General features: G+C 36.1%; 1 protein-coding gene across 4 annotated transcripts in view; it reads left to right on the top strand.

Annotated features, from left to right (window-relative positions):
- KANSL1 (KAT8 regulatory NSL complex subunit 1) overlaps positions 1-23,801 on the top strand; it is a 184,125-nt gene that overhangs the window by 8,276 nt on the left and 152,048 nt on the right. For 3 of the 4 annotated variants that reach the window (XM_051994910.1, XM_051994911.1, XM_051994908.1), the window contains exon 1: positions 13,878-13,977. The exons of the other annotated variant lie outside the window; for it this stretch is intronic. The gene's annotated coding sequence lies outside the window, so the exon portion shown is untranslated. Of the gene's footprint in view, positions 1-13,877; positions 13,978-23,801 lie in introns of those variants that run through there. 4 annotated transcript variants of the gene reach the window in all.

The following is a 23,801-nucleotide window of genomic DNA, read 5'->3' as shown; positions in this document are numbered from 1 at the left end:
TCTTGTTGCACAGGGAGAATTGGATTCAGAAGGTAAAAATAACTCGGGAAGAAAATCAAAATTGCAAATAGTTCACATTCATTTCCCAGTATTCCTTCTTTGGGTGTAGCTGTTTCTGTCCATCATTTCTCCAATGAAACTCAGTTAAGTCTCTTTGTCAGAGAAATCCACTTCCATCAGAATACATCCTCATACAATATCGTTGTCGAAGTGTATAATGATCTCCTGGTTCTGCTCATCTCACTTAGCATCAGTCCATGTAGGTCTCTCCAAGCCTCTCTGTATTCATCCTGCTGGTCATTCCTTACAGAGCAATAATATTCCATAACGTTCATATACCACAATTTACCCAGCCATTCTCCAATTGATGGGCATCCATTCATTTTCCAGTTTGTAGCCACTACAAACAGGGCTGCTACAAACATTTTGGCACATACAGGTCCCCTTCCCTTTTTTAGTATCTCTTTGGGGTATAAGCCCAATAGAAACACTGTTGGATCAAAGGGTATGCACAGTTTGATAACTTTTTGGGCATAATTCCAGATCGCTCTCCAGAATGGCTGGATTCGTTCACAACTCCACCAACAATGCATCAATGTCCCCGTTTTCCCGCATCCCCTCCAACATTCATCATTGTTTTTTCCTGTCATCTTAGCCAATCTGACAGGAGTGTAGTGATATCTCAGAGTTGTCTTAATTTGCATTTCTCTGATCAATAGTGATTTGGAACACTCTTTCATGTGAGTGGTAATAGTTTCAATTTCTTCATCTGAAAATTGTCTGTTCATATCCTTTGACCATTTATCAATTGGAGAATGGCTTGATTTTTTATAAATTTGAGTCAGTTCTCTATATATTTTGGAAATGAGGCCTTTATCAGAACCTTTAATTGTAAAGATGTTTTCCCAGTTAGTTACTTCCCTACTAATCTTGTTTGCATTCGTTCTGTTTGTACAAAGGCTTTTTAATTTGATATAATCAAAATTTTCTATTTTGTGATTGGTAATGGTCTCTAGTTCATCTTTGGTCACAAATTTCTTTCTCCTCCACAAGTCTGAGAGATAAACTATCCTATGTTCTTCTAATTTATTTATAATCTCGTTCTTTATGCCTAGGTCATGGACCCATTTTGATCTTATCTTGGTATGTGGTGTTAAGTGTGGGTCCTTGCCTAATTTCTGCCATACTAATTTCCAGTTATCCCAGCAGTTTTTATCAAATAATGAAATCTTATCCCAAAATTTAGAATCTTTGGGTTTGTCAAACACTAGATTGCTATAGTTGACTATTCTGTCTTGTGAACCTAACCTTTTCCACTGATCAACTAATCTATTTCTAAGCCAATACCAGATGGTTTTGGTGACTGCTGCTTTATAATATAATTTTAGATCAGGTACAGCTAGACCACCTTCATTTGATTTTTTTTTCATTAATTCCCTTGAGATTCTCGACTTTTTATTGTTCCATATGAATTTTGTTGTTATTTTTTCTAAATCATTAAAATATTTTCTTGGAAGTCTGATTGGTATAGCACTAAATAAATAGATTAGTTTAGGGAGTATTGTCATCTTTATTATATTTGCTCGGCCTATCCAAGAGCACTTAATATTTTTCCAATTATTTAAGTCTGACTTTATTTGTGTGAAAACTTTTTTGTAATTTTGCTCATATAATTCCTGACTTTCCTTTGGTAGGTAGATTCCCAAATATTTTATGCTATCAACAGTTATTTTGAATGGAATTTCTCTTTGTATCTCTTGCTCTTGGATTTTGTTGGTGGTGTATAAGAATGCTGAGGATTTATGGGGATTTATTTTGTATCCTGCTACTTTGCTAAAATTGTGAATTATTTCTAATAGCTTTTTAGTAGAATCTCTGGGGTTTTCTAGGTATACCATCATATCATCTGCAAAGAGTGATAGTTTGGTTTCCTCATTGCCTACTCATTAAAAACATTTTTAAACTCTTGTTTAATCTCTTCTAGGAATCCTAATTGTTTGTACCTAAGTTGTGTTTTTCTCTGAGACTTTGCTTGAAGTTGTTTTGCAGTCACTCTTTTCTGAGTTTGTGCTTCTTTCTACTTATTGACTTTAAACTTGATGTTAGGGGTGGACTCTTTAGTATATCTAGAGATAAGAAAGGGCTGGATTGTCTTACTTCTGCTTTGTTGGGACATTGAGTGTTATGTTCCAGGAGCTCAAGTGGAAGAGTGGTCTAGTCCAGGGCAAAGTCTGCAGTCTATCCTCCTGGTCTGAACTCTTCCAAATTCCTGAACTGCCTTTGGATCCTGAATAACCTGAAAATTCTGCAAATCTCAAACCCTATCAGCCAACTCAAAAGCTCTGTTGGTTCAGAGTGGCAGAATTGTAGGATTCCCTGTCTGAGATTCTTGCCCTGGTTATTCCTCTGTGAATTGGGATTGGTGCTATGAAGTGAGGGAGGAGGAATTTAATTGTCCTCCTGGAGTCTGAATGAACCGTATATGCTTCAGCTCACTCCATTATTACTTTGAAACCCTTATCTCTCTTAATTTTTGTTGTTTAATTTTTTTTTTGTACTTTTTTTCTAATGTTTTAATAATCCTTATTTCTTTTCTTTTCTCATTTTTGGCAATAGTGTTGCCATCATCCTCCTTTCCATTGAGAAAACTTCCAAACTTGTATAACACATAAGCATTGGCTAGTCGAAACAAATTCTGATTGTGGTCATGTCTAGAAATATTTCTCATTCTACACCTTAAATTCATTTATTCTTAATCAAGCTTTGACAGAGATTCTTCATCATTTTTCAGGAGTTGGGATTGGCTAGTACACTAATAGGAGTTTTTAAATCTTTCAAAATAGTTGCTTTACAGTGTTGTAGAAATGTTGCTTTTCTCTTTATTAAGTCATACATGTCAGGTTTTTCTAGAACTGTTCCTTTCTTTATTTCTTATGAGTCGATAATATTTATTATCATTATTATTAAATATCATAATTCAACCATTCTTACAATCGACAGACACCCTCTTTGTTTATTCATCTTTGCTACAACCAGAGTTACTACTAAAAATATTTTTGTTTCATATTTGTCAGTTCTTTCCTCCTTTAATCTCTTTGGGAGACGATGCCTACTACTGGTATCTATAGATCAAAAAAGGTACAGTTTATGTATTCTTTGGGAATAGTTCCAAATTGCTTTCCAAAATGGAGAAAAATTACAACTCCATCATTTCCTGCCCTCTTAAAGTTTCTTCAACAATTTTCATTCTTCATTTTTGTCATCTTACTTGTCTGAAGGTGTAAACTGAAACCTTCTAGTTGTCAATTTGCAATTCTTTATCATTAGTGATTTGGAACATTTTTTGCATGTGATGTTTAATATCTTGTTTTCTACTTTTGAAAATATCCTATGAAAATATATCCTATGCCAATTTATTTGAGGAAGAATGGTCCATGCTATTAAGTATTTATGCTAATTTTATATATATCTTGAAAACATTTTTTCCAAGTTAACTTTTTCTTGTATTTATGTGTTCATTGATTTTGTTTGTGCAAAATTCTTTGAGTCTTGGACCTCTGAACCTCTCTGTTCTGTGATTGCTCAAGAGTTCTTCCCTTATCCATAATTGTGAAAGATAACTCCTCTAAATTTATTTATGATATTATCCTTTCCTTTGATTCTATATCCATTTGGAGCTTATTTTGGTATATAGTAAGAGAAGTTGGTCTAAAACTAATTTCTGCTGAACTGTTTCTGAGTTTTCCTAGCAGTTGCTATTGATTAGTGAGTCTTTATTCCAGTTGGTGGTTTTTGGGTTTTTCAAACATATTATTTCTGGGTCTTGGATACCTAATTTGTCCCATTGATCATTTAAAAAATTTTTTTAGCCAGTAACAGATAATTTTGATGCATTGAGATCCATTTTCTTCATTTTATTTATCTCTTACAGCCTCAGTTCCTGGATTGAAATTTTGTGTCAGGGCTTGACTTAGTCCTTGTTTCATTCAAGGATGGTGTATGTATGGTAGGCCCTGCCTTATTTTGTTCCTGCTGTAGTCTGGATTACACTGCTGCTTTCCTGGAGTTCTGATTGGTAGATTGGATACCAGATTTTCCTCCCTATTGTTTTAAGCAGTTCTGGTCCGGAATAGTGAGCTGTATTTAATAATAGGAACTAGCCTTGCAGTTGACATTCTCTTTGTTTTTTTGTCTCTGTCAACTTTATAGAGTAACACAGCCTCTGTTAGTTTTATTCTCCACTTAGAAGTTGTCTTTTTTCCCTTCTGTGGCCCTTATAGGTCTTGGACATGATAATTTAATTTAAAACTTTAAAAAACATCTGAGTAAATATTAATAAAGGATAACAGATGAAATAGTTTCAGTAAAAACAGAGAGAAAATCAATTAAGCTCTTTTTTTTCAGACCAGGACTGAATGAGAAGACAGCTGGAAGCCTGAGGGTGATTTGAATCGTATGATCTCATGTAAATGGGACCTGAAAGTGCAGAATTTCAGTTGCATATATAGGAACTTCTGTAGGGAACAAATACAAGTCTGAGGTGACTACAAAAAGATCGAGGGGCTGAGTACCCTAGATAACACAAGTGCAGCTTTCTAAGATTAGAAACTCTAGACAAGTGATTCCAGGCAAGTGACTTAATTTCTCTGAGCCTCAGATTGTCTAACTGTAAAATGGAGAAATTAATAGTATCTAACTCCATGACTTTTATGAGAGACAAATGAAATTAATAGTATCTAACTCCATGACTTTTATGAGAGACAAATGAAATTATGTATGTAAAACATTTTACAAACTTTAAAGTACTATTTAATATGGCTAGTATTATTGCTATTTTTTAGGATTAACTATGGGTATATTTCATGTGTCAGGTTTTTTTAATAAACACATATAGGTACCTTTTAAGTGTTCTTTGCCATTTTCCACAGGTATTTATTATCCCTTCCCCATATATAACAGTTTCTTTTTTCCTATTAACATGTAGCCACTTTAGGATGTGTAGAAATCTGAGCCTTTGGAAAATCCTAATAATCTTTTCCTTTTCTCTTTTTAAATCACCTGGCCTCTTCTTTACTCTTCATTTCCCTTTTCCCCATTGCCTATTATATGATATGACTCATACCTCTTGGTTTGTGACTGTGATTCTTGCACTTCTCTGATCTCTCTTTATTAAGTCTGTTTTGCTGATTCATTCATAATACTCCTCAACTTGGGTATTTTCCTAAGGCTCAGTTAAGGGTTTTCTTCTCATATTGACATCACCATTTCCCATAAGTTTAATCTCTGTGCTGACCATTCCCAGATCTATATATCCAGCTCTAGTAACTCTCCTGAGTGTCAGTACTTCACAGTTAATGACTACTAGGCACCTCATACTTTATATTTTTCCACATACTCATCCCTTTTCTGAATGTCTGTATTTCTTGCATGCATACCACTGCCCTTGAAATCACAGGTTGTATCCCCTACCCCACGTATAATTCTATTGCCAAATCTCATCGTTTCTAACTCCATTATAACTCTGTATTGGTTACCTTTTCTGTATTCATATCTATCATCCTAATAGAGGCCTTCATCTGCTCTTTGTTTAGATTACTGGAATTACTTTTGATCTTTCTTCCTCATGTTTCTCCTTAGTGTAGTCCATTTTTTACATGGCTATCATTGATTTGATTTGATTTGATTTTTTTGTTTGTTTTTTGCTGAGGCAATTGGGGTTAAATGACTTGCCCAGGGTCACGCAGCTAGGAAGTGTGAAGTGTTAAGTGTCTGAGATCATATTTGAACTCAGGTCCTCCAGACTTCAGGGCTGGTGTTTTAGCCACTGTGCCACCTAGCTGCCCCCCTATCACTGATTTTAATAAAGTACAGTTATGACCTTGTCACTCTCCAACTCAGTAAACTTCTACAACTTCCTATTACCAGTATGATAAAATATAAACTTTTTTTTTTAGCCCATTATCTATCTTTCCACCTTTATTCTCCTTCCATTTTCTGTGGTCCAAATGCCAAAATGTCAAACTGGGTTTCTTTCTGTTCCTTCTACATGGCACTGCTTTGCTCTTGTCCCCCATGCTATAAAAAGTACTTTGTTCTTAGAATTCCTAGTTTCCTTCAAGTCTGCCTGTAAACCCCTCCTCTCCATCAGCCCTTCCTGATTCTTTGAGTATTATTATGTATATGTTATATATAATATTTTGTATATAAATTAAGTGGGAAAGCAGGCCACAAAACTAATTACTACATTTTAATTTGCATTTCTCTAATTAGTAATTTGGAACATTTTTTTCAATTGGCTGTTGCTTATTCCTGTAACATGTTTTTGAAGGATTTTGAAAGATTTACTTGAGTAAATGCTTGGACTTTGAAGAGCTTAGTAGCTTAGCAAATGTTATGTTTTGATTTAAGCTCTTTGGGTTTAGCAATGTAGATAGCATTATGGAGCATCCAAAAATCCCAAACCCAATCCTCAAAATTAATGGAAACATCCAACTAAAGAACTTTTTTTGGTGTAATTAGATGGGACAGACAAAATAGAGAACAAAAAATATTTTCAGTCCTCTTAGTGTGTTAGTGATCTTGAGTTCTCAAAGACAACAAAATCCAAGTTTTGGCAGACTGTATAAATCTGTTAATCCATTAGTATTTATTAAAGACCTTCTAGTACATATCAACATGTATGTATAAAAAAATACATGAAGCTTAAATATGAAGTTAAGAATAATAAGGAAAGTGTGTTCCGGGTATGAGGGACTGCCACTGCAAAAGCATGAAGATGTATTAGAATATAATTTGTGAGCAATAGAGAGAAAGCTAGTTTCAGAATGTAAGAAGGAGAGAAGAGTAAAATAGAAAAAAAATGGGAAAGCTAGGAAAGGGAAAGTGAGAGAGAGGATCAGAGAAAGAAGTACAGGATAATGCTGAGATTATAAACTTGAGACATTGGAAGGATATTGATGCTTTTGATAGCAATAGAAAAGTTTGGAAGGACAGCTTTTGAATAAAAATATTGAATTTAAGTTTAGACATTTTTAATTTATGATATCTCTGCCACATCCAGTTTGAAGTGTCTAATACTATTTGGCATTGCAACCCCTCTGGCTAGGGGTGAAGCATAGGGCTAGACTGATAAATTCTGCATAATTACATCTGTTGGAGTTTATGTGGTTGCCAAAAATAAAAACATCAATGGAGAGAAGAGGAAAAGGGATAAAATTTGGAGATCACCCACAGATCAGATGATATGGGCATGCAAAGGAGACTGAAAAGAAGTGGTCAGATAAATAGGAAGCAAACTAAGACAAAGTGTCACAGAAATACAAAAAGGAGAGAGGATCCAGGAGCAAAGAATAGTCTGCAGGTTCCATTGAAGCCGATAAAAGGTTAAGATCGAGAAAACATTAAGACGTCTTAGATGTCATAATTGATAAGTATTTCAGTTTAGTGATGAGATGCAAAGCCAGATTTCAAACGGTTGAATGAATGAAAGCAGACAGTGAGTGCAGAAAACTTCAAGGAGTTTTAAGTCTGAGAAAGGGAGGAGACGATATAGATTGATAGCTTGAGGGTATGGTGCGATCTCTTGAAACATGTAAGAGTAAGGGACATCTGGACATGTTTGAATCGGAGCAGAACAATCGGTTGATAGGGAGAGGGTGAAGATTTGAAGTGTGTTTGTGAAGATGATTATTGATGATATTTTCTGCTGGAAAAGACTAGAAAGAATGGGATCAAGTTTATGTGTAGAGCATTTGACCTTGGGAAGGAGCAAGACCACCTCTTTTTCAAATAGTAGAGGATAGTAAGAGAGTGGGAAATGAAAATTTGAAGAATGAATTTGGCAGAGGATTATGTGCTTCTTAGAAATTTGACAATCAGCTTTAGAATCATCAAGATTAGAATTAAAAGGGACCTTAGAGGTCACCTAGTTCAGTTTCTTTATTTTATAAATGAGGAAACTGAAGAGCAGAAAGATAAAATGATTTGCTTGAGGCCTCCCAACAAGAAAGTGGCAACTTTAAGTTTAGAACCCAGGGCTCATAATTCCCCATCTAAGTGTCTCTTGTTATCTTACTCATTGCTTTTTTAAGTGCGAATAGACTTTTGCCCACTTTAGTCTTTCTTATTAGAAGAATATGAGCTTCTTAAACTCATATTCCTCTCTTTAGGACTTAGTATTTCTGTGCCTAGCACAGAATAAGTATTTAATGAATGCTTTTTGATTGACTAAATATTCATTTTGGGGAATTGGAGCAATTCATGTGGACTATCTGTTAAGATGTAAAAGAGGTCAAGATCTATATAGTAGTAGAGGAAGAGCCCGCAGTGGTAAAACCATGGATCTTTTAAAATGGCATAAGGCATAAGTTGCTGAATAGACTCTGGGATGAATTAAGTTTTGATCAGAATATAAAAGAAATATAAAATATAAAAGAATATAAAAGAAAACAATAGATTGGAGATGAAGTGACGGAAAGTATTTTAGGGAAATGTAGGTCGGAACAGAGGGTTGTTGCAAGACTGAAAAATGTTAAAGGTTGAGTAGACATGGGTGTAGACTTGCTTTGGTACTTCTAGAATCTATTTTCATTGCCTTAATACTCTTTCTACCCACATAGATCATATCATCTGTGCTTTAGGTAGATACTCACAAGTTTCTATGGCTAATAAAATGAATCACAGTAGTCAAGTTTGTTTGTGTCAGGCATTTTTTAAAGCTCTTTACAAATACCGTAATTTTATTCTTACTAACCCTGGAAGGAATAAAGAACAAGGAAATAAAATGCCACTTTAGAAGGCAGTGGATAATTTTATTTTTTGAGTTATTCTTTGTTGATTTTAGTGATCTTCAATTTATTAATATTAAAGTACTTGGGATATTGTCACTGAGAAGTTTTTTTCCTTCCAATTAGGGTATTTTAAAAAATATAATAAAGATTTCTTACTTGTTCTTAGTCTTAGTAATGTATCTACATGTCTTTATAATGGATTATGTAAATCCCTAGATTCATAAGTTTCCCATATAAAATAAAATAGATTATATTTTAACACCTAGGGAATTTTAATCCATTGCTACAAGTAGACCAAAACAGCTTAGAAAATTCCAGGGATAATAATAACATATATATTAATGCCAAATGAAAATAGACAGCTGCCAAAAGTAATGCTGGATTAAAATATAAACTCATTAAAATTTTTTACATAGAGGATGATAGATGATAAGAAGTAGTATAAGGTAGAGAGAAGCAGTAGAGGATAAAATCATTTAAAAGAGATAAAACTAAGCAAAATCATTCCACGGGTATTCAAGGATGAAAATGGAAGGATTGTAAGGAGAAGAAAAATGGAAAAGATTATAATCATTATAGCATATTGTTTTCTCTATCAAAAAGTGGAATTATCACATTTAGGCCCCTTTATCTCAGTTTCAGATGTGTTTTTAGAGAAGGTAAAAATATGGAACTATAGAAAAAAGGGATGGGGAAAAAACAGCTTGATTGAACCAAGTGAAGAGAAACTAGAAGAGACACAATTATGAGGGATTGATGTAAAAAGGTATCTAGAGGACTATAAGATATCAAAGGCATTTAAAAAAATTTCAGATTGTATTAGTCTGAAAAAGATGACTGAAAGAACATCAATAACTTACTGTCCCAACTATACAAAATCTTCAAGAAAGTCATCTTTCTTAAAACAAATTGTAGGGAACAAACAGGCTTTATGCCAAATGATAATTAATAATAAACCACACATATCTTTATCATTTCACAATTAACTGAAAGATAGTTTAAGATTCCATTGTGCTTCTTCTTTGTCAGTTATAATTTTTAAAAAATTTTGTAGAATAAGTATGTAACTTTACGTATCTTTCTATAACAAAGTATCTCTCTCATTAGCCATGATTTTTTTGGAAGGAGTAACAATAGAAAGAACTCTGGTGCCTGCTAAAATTATTCACTTCTGTGATGGGGAAAAGATCCAGGACAGAGTCTAGGTTGAAGAAAAATGTTCCTCTTTGCAGATATTATTGTGTTGATTGCATCAACCCTCAATATGATGGAGAGCCTTTTAGAAGAGTTTGACCTGTCCATCAACATAGGAAAGACCAAGTAGATGAAAAATATCTATTGCCATTTTCAACATGCATCTGGATGAAAAACCTATCGTGTTTCTCCTTTAATGTATATGTGAAAGAATGCAAATTTCAGTAGTGCCCTTAATTCATTAATACTCCTAAGTCTCTCAGTCTGTCCCTCCCAGTGTCATATAACCTAAGTTAAGTTGGAACTCAAATCTTTATTTTCTCATCATATGGTGGCTGTGTAAGTAAAGAGAAGAGGTTAGTTTAGGAATGCTTTTTGTGGATCTAGAGATTGCAAAATATGGCAACTGATAGGATATAAGAAGTGAAGGAGAGTGAGAAGTTGATGGTTACTTTTAAGTTGTAAACCTAAGAAGAATGAATTTTTGGGAAAAATTAAAAATTCTGTTTTGGACGTCTTCAATTTGTTTGAAATGTCCAGTAGGTAATTGATGATATAGTTCTGGAACTCAGAAGAGAGACTGAAATTGGAAAGATATCTGTAAATTATCTGTATAGGGAAGATGATTAAATCATGGTAGTAAAAGGGAAAAAAAAGGACCCAGGACAAAGTTTGGGAACACCTACAGTTAAGACAAAAAGGAACAGGAGAAAGAAATGCTATAAAAGTGCAAAGAGAAAACAATATTATGGATAATAGGGTTGTCGATAGCTTGATAGTATGTAAGGGTCTAATGAACTTTTTTTTTTCCCCAAGAAATTTGGTAATGTTTAAAGCAAGCGAGGTAGGGAATCGGTTTAGAAGGAGAAAAGAGAAATAGAGGCAGCTAGGTGGCGCAGTGGACAGAGCACCACCCCTGCAGTTAGGAGGATATGAGTTCAAATGTGATCTGGACACTTAACACTTCCTACCTGTGTGACCCTGGGCAAGTCACTTAAAGCCCATTTGCGTCAGGGAGAAAAAGTTAGAGAACTAGGAAAGATATTTGTATTGGGTAGGGAAGGCAGCAGCAGAGTGCTAAAGACTACAGAGTTGTTAGTTATTGTCTTCCTTAGGAATATGACTGCAGTTCCCCCTCACTCCACCACAGGAGTTAGGGAGCTATATGCCCTCTAGTTCATTGGCTACGCTTATATTATTCACATTTGGACACTGCAGTCTGCTTATTTGGAATGGGAGTATTTAAAGTTTTGCTGTTTGTGGAGGCAGGTGACTAGTTGAGTATCCCTAATCTCTTCAGATCCTCAAACGAAAAAAGTTTAATGCCCCCAGACTTTATTCAGATATATTATGGTTTTAAAATAACTGTCTCCTATACTCCCTTTACAGTTACCATTTTATTCTCTAAGTCTATATTATGACTTAATTTTGGTAGCTTAATTTTAAAGAGTAGCAAGATTTATTCTTTTGTACAGTGTGTGAACATCTTTGAACATAAACATTGTAGTCTGAAAGCTTCGCCTTATTTGGTGTTTCTCTTTCTCTTGCTAATTGAGATTTTTCAGCATCTAATTTTAGAGCCCTAAAGCGCCATCTGATGGAATTGAAGTGCTGTTTTTCAAAAGCACAATTATGCTATTCTGTTGCAGTTACTCATTATATACTTTTTTTTAACCCTTTCCTCTTTTTATAATATAAATAGGAAAGATACAAAATTGTTATTTTTAAATGCATATTTGTGTATGTCTATGTTTATCTATTTTTCTCAGACATTTAAGTTGACAAGTTTTGCTATAAGGTATAAAGTTGAGGATGTTATTTTTAAGAGATGCATATAGATCTGTCCAAAGTAGGTGCTGTGTGGAAAGCTCATTGAACCATGAAGCTTTGCTTTCATTTCTGGGATGTTAACAGCATAGGTTTATGTGGGTGGATAGCAAAACTTTTCTGTATCCCTGGCAAAGATATTTTTCAACTTTGAATAATAGCTAGAAATTGATTCTGGTGAGCCACAGAAAGATTAAGGTAGTGGCTATTAACTATTCTTTTGAGTAATGATTTTTAAATAATTTTGTGTTGTTTTAATAAATCTTAATTTTGATTTACCTGATAGTGCATTTTTATAGGACATCATGGTAGAATTTTAAAAGATTTCTTCTTTCTGGATGGTGAATGTTTGCTTTTAAAACAAGAGAAGACATCCTTAGGACTTGAGAAAGCTTGTGCTTTCTTGTGTGTATTCTTGCCATCCATACAGATCACTACTTGTCCATACAAAAGGGGACAGTTTTAATGAGTTAATGACATAATTTAACAGATTTCTTTTATGTTTTTGATAGACTAGGGAAATTAGACACATTACTCTTTAAAAAATGGCTAAATGTCATCAATTTGATCCATAGCTGACTGGAAAATGGAAATTCAAATCAGACATGAGATGTGTTTTTTTCTGTGAATCTTCTTGTTATGCTTTTATTACATAACTTTTGGTCGCAGCAGAAAACATAAAAAGTTTATTATGCAATGTCCTTTGCCTGTTTTGGCTGAATTGCCAAAGCTGTGACGCGCTAACTCCGTATGGCAGGACGAAAACTATATTTCCCGAAGATCCATGCGATGTTTTGATCACCATTTCCGCTTTTCGCGTCTAGGCCTCTTTTTCCTAGCTGGGTCAGGTTTGGGGCTTGGTCGGCGCCTGCGCAGTAACTGTGGCGTACTTTTCTCCTCCCTTTTCTCCTTCCCCCTCTCCGAGTGGCTGCGGAAGGCTGCCTTGGTGTCTAGCAGCCGAACTGCAGTTTAAGATTTCTTGTAGGGAGCCAGACTCAGCGGCTGCACTGATGGCATCCGGTTTATACATTCATTTTAGCTATAACTAATGGTGGCGTAGGTCACCTTAGTATTTTGTCCGTATACGCGGGCAAGCAAGTTCCTCTTCCCTTTGGCACCGCCGCTCCTAAGTTCCACAAACCCGTTCTATCCCTTAAGCTGTCATGCTAATAAAGTCGGTGCCAGGAAGCTGTGCGCGAGGCGAACCCCTCCCCCGTCTAGCTTCATGCACGCTCGGAGGAAGGGTTCGGCCCCCGCTGCCGCAGTGCCGCGTGCTGTCTCCTCACGTCCCGGGAACAGCTAGGTCCCGCCGCCGCCTTCGCCGCCGCCGCCGCCGCAGTCTACTATGCAATAACTGCAGCCGAAGCTGCCTCGTTGGTGGCGGCCGCGCCTCCTGCCGCCCTGCGGGGGCGGGGCGGCGTGGGAGAGCGCTCCCTGGCGGTGGGCCGGGGCCTAGCGTCCCTTGCAGCAGCAGCCGGTGGAGGCGCTGTCCCCCTTCCCTGTGTCGCCGGCGCTCGCCCGCTCGCTCGCTCTATTCTCCCTCCGCTTCAGATTAAAGGGGGGGGAGGGAAAAGAAGGAGCTCAGCCGCCATTTTCTCAGCTCCGCCACCGCCACCGCCACCGCTTGTCGAGGCGGCGGGAGAGGAGAGCTACTCAGCGAACCCTGCTCGCCTTGTTGCAGCTGAGCCGGGGGCGGCCGGAGCGCGCTCCCCCGGCCGGGGAAAAGGTGTTCGGAGGGTGGCGGCCGGGGCAGCGGACTCAGGGCTGCAGACGGCGGCGCTTGTTTGTGCGGGGCGGGGGGGCGGCTTTTCCTTCTCCCCCCGCCCGCCCTTCAGCTCGGGTTGCGGCTTCCAGCCGTGCCCAGGCCCCTGCAGAAGCGGACGAAGGCAGGAAAAGGGCTCGAGAAAGACAAGAGAAAGCGGCCGTTCCCTCCTCTGCTGCCTTCCCCTCCCCCCCGCGGGGAAAGTCAGGGCGGCTCCGGGCGGCGGCGGAGGAGAGCGGGGGCTGCAGGGGGGGCCCGGGCCAGAGCCGGGGCCGTCTCGCGCTCCCGCTCTCGGCCGCCGCCACGGTTCTTCCGACCCTCCCTGGCGAGGCGAGCGGGGTTGTTTGCAAACTGCGCCCATTTTGTGGGGCTGAATCCGCCCGGGCTACGCTCCTCCATCACGTGGTAGGTGCTGCTGCTGCTCCTCTCCTCCTCCCTGCTGCCCTTTCTCCTTCTCTCCCCCTCTGGCTCCCTTTTCTCCCTCTTTGTTAGTTGTAACTAGAAAGCCAAAGGAGGAAGGGAAAAAACCCATAACTTTAAATGGCCTCCCCGGGGTTCTCCTCGCCGGATCCCGAGGTTGGGAGGCGCCCGCCAGGGCGGGGGGGGGGGGTTGGGGGGGCCCTTCTCCACCAGCTGCCACCTCGTTTGCCAGTTTTTCCTTGGCGTTTTATTTAAAAAATACGGGCTTAAGGACATGATTTATTCTATTTAAAACCCACTCACAAAACTCTGGCTCTCGCCTTGAACTTCTCTTGACTGCAAATGGTCTTTTTCTGCCTCAAACATCCATCTTGCGCGTTTCACGGTTTGTAGCACAACTCTGGTGAAATGATTGTTTCAGTTATTCTCATATTTTTGTTGCCCTTAGTTGCTAACGTGTTCAGAGCTAGCCGTCTCCTGCCGGACATGTTTTCGAGTGATTTTTTTTTTTTTTTTTTTAAGACTAAGCTAAGCGGGAAGGGAAGGCGTTTTATTTGTTTATACTGAGTTGGAATCTTGCTGCTTTGGATGGGGGGTGGGTGGGTGTATTTTCCAGTTTACTGTGTTTGCTCCACGGTGAATAGTTTGTTTTTCCGAAGATTGAACGAATATAGGACTTTTTTAGTCATTAAGGCAAATCACCTTGACTCTTTTACGAAACAATATCCGAGCCTTATGTGACTTTTCAGAAATCTTCCTTATTGATTGCTTTAGAAGGGGTGACATGATGGCGCCACTTTAAATTACACTCCCCCGCCCCCCGTTTTTCCCCTCTTTCCTTTCTCCCAAAGATTGCTGGAGCATTTTTTCTTTGGTCTATATATAACCACGCACTTTACGGTTCTGAATCTTAGTGACCGAGGGGATTGTATTTGGAACCTCAGGGGATCGGGAGATCGGCACCCCGCGGGCCGAAAGTTCCAAAAGAGAAATCTCCTTTACTCTCCCTCCGCCCTTCCCATTCACAATCCTGGTGTTACCGTCTCACTCCATTGTCACGTGGCTGGCAATCATGGTTTGTTTTTTTTTTTTTTTTTAATTGAGGGGAGTGTTATATCTTTATTGTCATCCGAATAGGGGGAAAAAACTTTTTGTGGAAAAAAATTATTTATTCTTTACATAGCAAAATGTGCGATATAGACTTACAGATTTTGTTAATGTGTTTAATTACAAAATAGTTGTACAGAAAGTAGTAAATAGTAATAAGCTTAGTCTTTATATAGGTTTATGTGTAGCTTCTCCCCCCTCCCAGTTTTTCAGATCTTTTCATTTCCTTTTTACCAAGGCTTAAATGGATATGTGTGGTTTTCCTTCTCCCTCCTTTTAGGGATATATTCACTTCCTTTTTCTAATAAGTTGTTTAAGCATTTTAGAAATTTTCAGATGTCTTCAGATAACTTTATGTTGGCCTATATTATTCCTTTGCAGCAAAATGGACACTTTACAAGCACTGCATTAAATTTTAAACATGTAGTGAGCCATAATAGCTGCTTTGCATTTTCTTTCATGGAGACAATTTCTTCCCAGAGCTTCTTCATAAAAATGTTTTGTTTCTTCCTCTCTGTTTCTCCTTAAAATTGGGGAAATCCTCATTTTATAAGTTAAAGAAAGAGCTTCCTGCTCTTTCTACATAAATTATTGCCTACATTTTCTATTCTATTGAAGATTCTATGTAAAATCCAAATATTCCGTGGGTAGAAAAATTATTTATTAAAGTGAATGGAAATATTGAAATCTTAGTCACAACATATGGGATCCTTCCCTTATAACCATTGATAATTTTCAGTGGTTTGGACCATTTTGCTAGCAGTTACATCATGTCATGTGATATGCAGTGTGATGTGTATTTCTAAAAATAAGACAAGGTAAAAAAGCTCATCTTAGAACTTCCAAAAAAATTACAGCTTATAAAAATGAAATAACCATTCATAGTCATAGCATTTTAATATACTAGTGAACTAACCCTCTTCTGAGCTCTTCTAGCACTTTGCACTTCTCTTTAGCTGTTATCTTCCTCTACTTCATATTTGTGTGCCTTATCTTCTGCTACCAGATTGTAAGCTCCTTAGGGCAAGAACCTGTCTTATTCTTCTTTTTATCTCCTATGAATCTAGAATATAGCTTTGTTGTTTAATAAATAAATTTATTTAATAGATTTTTGAAGGTAATTCCACTTAACTTTTTCTGAGGGGAGGAGGGAGTGTTTTAATGTTATCCATGTGGGTATATTCTCTAATTCTGTAGCTGTGATGGTGGCTGTTCAGTGGAATGCTGACATGCCCCAGTGTCATTTTATGTGTTTTAAGTACTCAATAGTCATCTCTAGAAGATATATGAGAATAATCAATCAAAGAGAAAATGGGGGAAAATTTGGTTGATTAGCTTAACAATTTAAAAAAATGAATCTTTAGCTCTGAGCTAATGTTTGAAAAGGAAACTTTGTGAGTTGACATACATAAAATTATGTAAACAATCTGTATATTTGATAGATTTTTTTTTAAAAATAAGAAATGTTTCTAACCTTGTCCCAAAATAGGGAACCTGTATTCTTTTCCTGTAGGAAGTTGATGTTGAGTCAGAAAACCCAGGTTCAAATACAGGTTCTGTTAAATTTTTTTTCCTGCATGACCTTGGGCAAGTCATGTAACTTTTCTGAGTTTTCATTTTGCTGTTAAAAAAAGAAAATTATGGCACTTAACACTAGGTCAATACCAAAGTCCTTTTCAGTTTCAGGACCTGTATCACATCAAATTTAGTCTTATTTGTGCCTATGCCTAACTTGTGAATTTGACTGGTTAACTCACTGTTACGTGACTCGGCAAAATCCCATTATGACATGGTTTGATTTGAGTTACTAGATGAGAAACATCCAATTTATCTTATTTTGTGAAATTGAAGAGTGAGAAAGAAAATTGCTGTGATGCATTCCTTTTTTCCCCTCCCTTGTCTAAGCAAGCACATTGCTGTTTTCTTGTTATCTCTTATACTACTAATTGTTTACTTTGTAATCCTGCTTTTCCCTAGAATATTACTGAATTGGCAAGGTATTTTTTTTAATAGCATAAAGATTAAATGATATAGATTGTAAACATGGTTCATAAACCTGATAGAAAATAGAGGATATAAATAGAGATACAGGTGGTTGTGCTTGTTTCAAAGATTCTTAGGTTTGGATATTATTGGGCACAGTTGTGAAAGGTTAAGTTTCTTATAACTGAAAAAAATAACTGAAAATTTTCATTGCAAATTCAAATTTAAATCTGTGTTCAATTGTATATCATAGATGGTCTTCCAATTATGATAAAAAAAGACTACCACCAATTATCCATTTTTAAGAATTTAGAAAAGTTCATTTGTTTTTATTCTATTCCTTGTGAGTCTCAGTGGGGATTGTTTATCTATAGTAAGGAAACAGACTCATAGTTCAGTCTCATATCATCATGGATGTCCTCCAACTGTATGTTGTATAGGCATCTTTAGATTCAACATGTCTTTTAACCTGAGTTCTGTTTCAATTTATTATATCTTCCTCCAAAGCGCCTCTTTACTACCTTCTCCTTCAGTTCTTATAGCCAAATTATTGATTTTATCCTCACAGTCTTTTCTATGGCTATTGTGTATATATATATAAAATATCCATCACTTTTTCAGATCCTTACCACCTCTTTCCTGTATTGTGATAGCTTTATAGTTATTCTTGTTTTGAGTTTCTTACCTCTATAGTTTTTATTTTTCACATGGCTGCCGGTTTGATTGTTCCTAAAGGATAGATCTTACCATGTCATTCCAAAACAAACCATTTTGACTTTTAAATTCTTTCAGAATTTAGTTTGAACCTACTTTTCCAGGCTTATTATACATCACTTTTTGCTTTATTTCAAATATTGTGTGGCCCAGTTCAACTGACATATTTGCTTTTCCTCATTTAGGACATTCCACTCCTGTCTCCATGCCTTTCTCTAGTCTTGCCCCATATTTGGAATGCTCTCCAGGTGAATAACAGTTCCAAACCATTGCTTCCTTTGAAGCCAACTCAAGTACCACTTTCTTTAACTGACTTAGCCTGGTTTTCACTTCCTTCACATTACATTGTATCTACTTTGTATTTTGTGCCTGTTACCCCCTTAGAATGGGCTATTTCACTTTTGTCCTTGGCACATAATAAAAGGATTGTTGGTTGATTAAAACTATCTCCTGACCAGTCTTTGGATAAGAGATTAAATCAAATTTAAACATGTGATTTTAGTGTCATAGAAAATATCCTTTCTAAGTTAACATTGGGTTATTTTTGAGAATCTAAAGTAACTTTGTTGCCTTCTTTGTCTTCCCTTGTGTTTTCAGATAATTTGATTGGTCAAAATGGTTATAATCCAGGAGAGCAAGTTTTCATATTGGAATGTCCCTTTCAGTTTAATTTTACTTAGGAGTACTATACAGATTACTAGAGTCAAAAATGCCTTAGGCCTTTTTAGAATGCCTCAGTGACAACTGTACAAAGCCATTTCCACCAAAAATCATTTTAGCAACTATTTAGATTTCTTTTTAAGATTATCACAGTGTGCTTCATTAGAAAGAAAAAAAATGATAACATAATAAATTGTTCTTTGAGTCTATGATAGCTTAATAACAGCAACATTATGAAATCTGCTGTAGACATATAAAACCATACTCTTCCATCATTATTTGTATATCCCCTGTTTTTAATGAACAATACCAATGAATAAAACTAAGGTGAAACAAGTTGTTACCCAGATGAATGTAATCTTGAATTTAGTTTTAAAAAAAAATGGAATATTCATGTCATACCAGAAGCCTGCGACTTCTGAAGACCACCAGTGGACCTAAATAATGATTCACACTATGCTACTTGTGGAAAGAAATATGGAATTATGGAGGGAGAAAAAAGTCCCACCGAAAAATTTATGTGTGGTTGAAACTGATAAGCATATTATTAACAATCACGTGCCTGACTTTTAGGATGGTATGTAAAAAGTTTTAGAAGGTAGGAACTAAATCGTTTGAGTGACTTGAATTAAAAACAAAACAAAGCTCTCCTTCCAAAATAAGCCGAAATGAGCTTCTCTTTTTAATAGCTTAATTCTTGTCCTTTTGGGAAATACAGGGAAAATCTAAAGATTAGAATTTGAGGAAACCCAAGCTTTCTGGGCATTTATGACCTATGCAATAGTGAACAGACCTTGGCTTATTCTCATAGGTTTAAAAGGAAAAAAAGGAAGAACTTAGTTTGAAGACAAATATATGAAAGTTATTGAAAATTCTGAGCTTTGATATTTTGACCTTGGTATGTGTCTTGTTTTTCCAAGATTTTTACAGATTTCCAGGAGTTTTTAACTTGTGTCACATTTGGAGACAAACCTTTAAGATCAAGAAGTGTCTAGTTTTGGTTGCTCTCACTGTTTTTTGTTAATTTAGCTTCAAACTAGTTTTGCTGCAATTAGAAAGTTTCAAGTTTGAGAAAAGGACAGGTGAAGGAAATTCAGCCTTTTGTTATCAGATTTTACTGAAAACTGGGTTCTTGTGTTTTTGGATACAGATTTTATTATAAATTTTCAATATTACAAATTCTGATGATTGTGCTTGGAAATATTGACTTGAATAGCATCACATTTCTCAGTTACATTTATTTACCTTTTGAAAGGAGCACTGTATGGTTCGACTAGTTAAGTTGCCTTAGATAGAAACAGTATAATCTGACAGATAATAGAGCCTACTCTCAACCAGAAGTTATTTAATGCTGGTTATCTAAGTTCTTCCTGTTGATACTTGTTATGTGGATTTTTGTCTGTTCATTAGCACTTCCACCAGAGGGTGTGAAGAAAAAGGTGAGCTATTTAACTGTTGCAGCTTGTTATTGTTAGCTCCTTCATTTAAAAGAAAGTTTCTTTAGGGAGTTGTTTGAAACTGGTCATTAAAGTGAAGTTTGGATTACATATATGGATTTTGTTATTCTGTGTTAACTTTACTTCCTATTACCATGGAGTAATACTTCCTATTATCTATTACTTTAAAGTGCCTTAAAGTGCCAAAACTGGACCTTAGTGTATGGAGTGCTACCTTGTTGACTTTGAATTTATAGATTTTGAACTTTTTTCTCTTCTATGTTGAGAAAAAGATATCAGTGATAATTTTAACTATGAAGTCTGAAATGCAAATATTTCTGGATAATAATTGGTAGAGTACACTCGGAGAAGATTGGATGAAGTTTTCAATGAGATCTTGAAATATGGTAAAGAAGTTTAAGAAAGCTTCTTCTTTATAGAGGATTTCTTAAAATCTTCCAAGATAGTCAAGCAAACTTGTATGAGATAAAAATTAAATTAATTTGATCTTAACAGTTTGAGATAATGATGGGCCTAAACTGTCTTGTATTAAATAAGCCTTAGAAGTAACCCATAAGGTATCCAAAGTAAAAATAAAATTTTTTTGGAGTCATTTGAGGTTAAATTGTCCAATATCACATAGTAAGTGTCTGAGGCTGGGCTTAAAATCCAATCTTCCTAATTCTAGTACCAGTACTCTATTACCCATTGTACCACTTACTTTGTGAAAAATGCTTTAAAAATTAGTTTAAAAAAGTAGTGTTACTTTGACAAAGATATAGGTATCTTGGTCCTTATAAAGCTTAGAACATAATGACTTCATGTTCATATTTCTTAAATCTGTGTTTAAGGTTTGCAAGGGTTTGGTTCCTAGAAGCAACCACTGCTGTATATGGTAGACATTATTGTTTCCATTTCAGAGATGAGGAAATAGATTTAAAGGTTAAGTGAGCATAGAGCTATGTATGTCAACAAGATTTCATAGGAGCATAGTTCTAGAGCTTCTCAAAGGGAATTCATAAACAATCTTTTCCACTATTTTCTCCCTCCCCAGGACCCCAATTTCATTTTAGAGAAAGAGAAACAAACTTAGCTGCCCACAACATTCCCGAGTGAGGTGGAAGAAATATTTGACATGTAAATAAAATGCAATAAAACAAATAACAGCATTTAAAAAACTATAGTCAGTGTGTGCCCACAGGGATCTTTAGGTATGATTTAGTGCTATTTCTTTCTCTCTCCTTTTCTATTTGAATTTAACACCACTGTACTACATCATTTAACCATGCTTTATTTGGTATTTGGCTCATCATTTCATGCTTACATTACTCCAGTCATCTAACTGGCTAGTAATTCTGACTTCATTCTCTTTCTAATTCATCATGGGCATTTTAATTTATTAAAACTATACTTGACATTTATATTTTTGTTTAAAAACATTGACTTCTTGTTGGATAAATTTCAATTAATTTGGTCGTGTTAAAGGATTTCTATATTTCTATATACTTTTTTTTAGACTTTCTTAAGCTTTTTTTCTAGTATGTCTAGTCATATAATGCTTGTTTGGAAAACCCATATTTGTTTTATTGCAGTTAATGTATTAGGGAACTGTTTGAGCACAACATTGAATTTTTGTTTATGTGCTATTTTGTCATTAAGGAAATCGTGGGCATGCATGGTGGTGGTAGTTCTGGGATGACCTTTGGATGGAGGTGAGGGCCTGGAGAGGCAGATGTGCATAGCAGGGAAGGAAAACAGGGAAACTGTTCTTTCCCCAACTTGCCTCTTCACATAGACAGTGATGATCTGCTGTTTTTGACTCCTTGATACCTTAAGGAAAACTGCTGGAGATGGTTGGGGCATGTGGTCTCACTGGAAAGGTGAATGGGAGGGGAATCTTCCTGGGGCACCTCATGAAAGGAAGGCAATTTCTAGGTCTATATGAAAGATAATTTTGATAGCAATATGAAGGACAGATTTGAGGAAGTAGAATGTAGAGGTTTGAAAATCTGTTACCTTATTTCAGTAGTCCAAGCAAATGATAATGAAAACTTGGAGTGATGGCATTGGAAGTAGGTGAAATCAATAATAGGACTTTATTAATTGATTGGGAATGAGAAATTAGAGATAGTGAAAAGTTGTAGAAAATCCTAGGACAAACATAAGCAAGTGGGGTGAAAGATGGCATCTCAGAGAAATGGAGAAAATAGGAAAAACAGTTTTAAAGGAAGAGATAAATAGTATCTCTCTGAGATTTGCAGGTCATCTAATAGAGGAAGCCAGGAAATTTAATATAGTGTGGCCAGCATTGTACTATATGATGTAATGAAAGTAAATATATACAAAGTATAGCTTTTACTTACAAGAAACTTACAGTGATAGTCAGAACTCATATTTATAGAACTTTTAATGCCCTTCTCACACAATTGTGAGGCAGATAGTGCATTTTGCAGATGAAGAAACTGAAACTTAGGTTAAATGCTTTCTCCTAAATTTAGTATATGTTAGAGGCAGAATTTGAATTCATCTCCCTCCTAACTCTTTAAGTGTGATACTCTGTAGTCTATCACACTACCTAAATTGAATTTGAAGGAAAATTAGACAACCATCTTTGGGATATTAATGATGTCACATAAGCATACTTATTTTAGAGCAGTAGTTTTTAAAGTGAGATGCACAAGTAGTGTGTGTGAAGAGAATTATTAGAATTGAGAACAGCACAACTTTTGAAACTATCCCTTGTCACTGCTTTTCTCCTACCTTGATCAGGAGGAAATACCGTTGGAAAGTTAGCTGTATTTTTGTTCCTTAGGAAGATGGGCAGTCCCTTACCTAACCTCAGTTCCACTTATCTTTCCTTTAATGTTTCAGCAGCTCAAGTAGCTCAAACTCAAGTTTCCTTGAACTGGTTAAAAAAAGGTGTGTTTTTGATTTTAGGAGTTTTGTTTGGTTTGAAATTGTATATAAATAGCAAAAGGTGCTAGCACACCCTGATTGAGAAATCAAAGTTCTAGTCCTTACTTATTTAAAAAAATATTTTGTGGATATTAAAACTAATGTACATATTTACTACTTATGTTCAAATAAATGGTTCACAGGATAGAGAGCTTCAGGCCTGAAGTGAGGAAGATTTAACTTTCTGAGTTCAAATCTGGCTTTAGACACTTAACTAGTTATATATCCCTGGGTAAGTCACTTAAACCCATTTGCTTCAATCCTAAATCGGTAAAATGAGCTGGATAAGGAAGTGGCAAACTACTGTTAGTTTCTTTGCCAAGAAAACTCCAAATGGGGTCACAAAAAGTGAAACATGGCTAAAACAATTGAACATAATAGTTACAAACATAGCTCTCTTTTGGGAACATATGTGTTAACAGATTTTTAGTGAGGGGTCCATAATCAAGTTTGTAGATTACTGTTTTAGGAAAGGAAAGGAAGGTATATTCTCTTGTGGAATAGCTAGGCTTTGAAGAAGTAGTCAGGTGCACTGGTCTTTAGACCAGGTAGATGATCTGGCGTGAGTCACTTAACCTTAGCACTTTTACAGTTCTCAATGTTTTAAGTTGTAGAGAAGATGCTGATCTATATTAGAGGAACTTTGCTTATATCAGTGAAATCACACATCCAGTTCCTGTCCCTGTCCCTTAAAAGAGTGTGATGGCTTAGAAAGTTATTTACCCAATATGTTTTGGGTTCAGTTTATGTAGTTTGAATAGAAGTTGTAGTTTGAGAAATGGAAAGAAAATGCTAGGCAGATAGAATAGATTGAATAGATACAGCTTTGAATCTAATGAGGTTTGTTTATTTTTAAGTGGTAGACTAGATGGTCAGGAAAAAATATATTGGTTTGGGGGCAAATATTAATTTTTTTTTTGAAAATTTAATTTTATTTAATAATAACTTTGTATT

This window comes from Antechinus flavipes, chromosome 4 (genome assembly GCF_016432865.1).
Source record: "Antechinus flavipes isolate AdamAnt ecotype Samford, QLD, Australia chromosome 4, AdamAnt_v2, whole genome shotgun sequence".
Classification (NCBI taxonomy): Eukaryota; Metazoa; Chordata; class Mammalia; order Dasyuromorphia; family Dasyuridae; genus Antechinus; species Antechinus flavipes.
The sequence above is the reverse complement of the archived record's forward strand: the minus strand, read 5'-3'. Positions and strand labels throughout refer to the sequence as shown.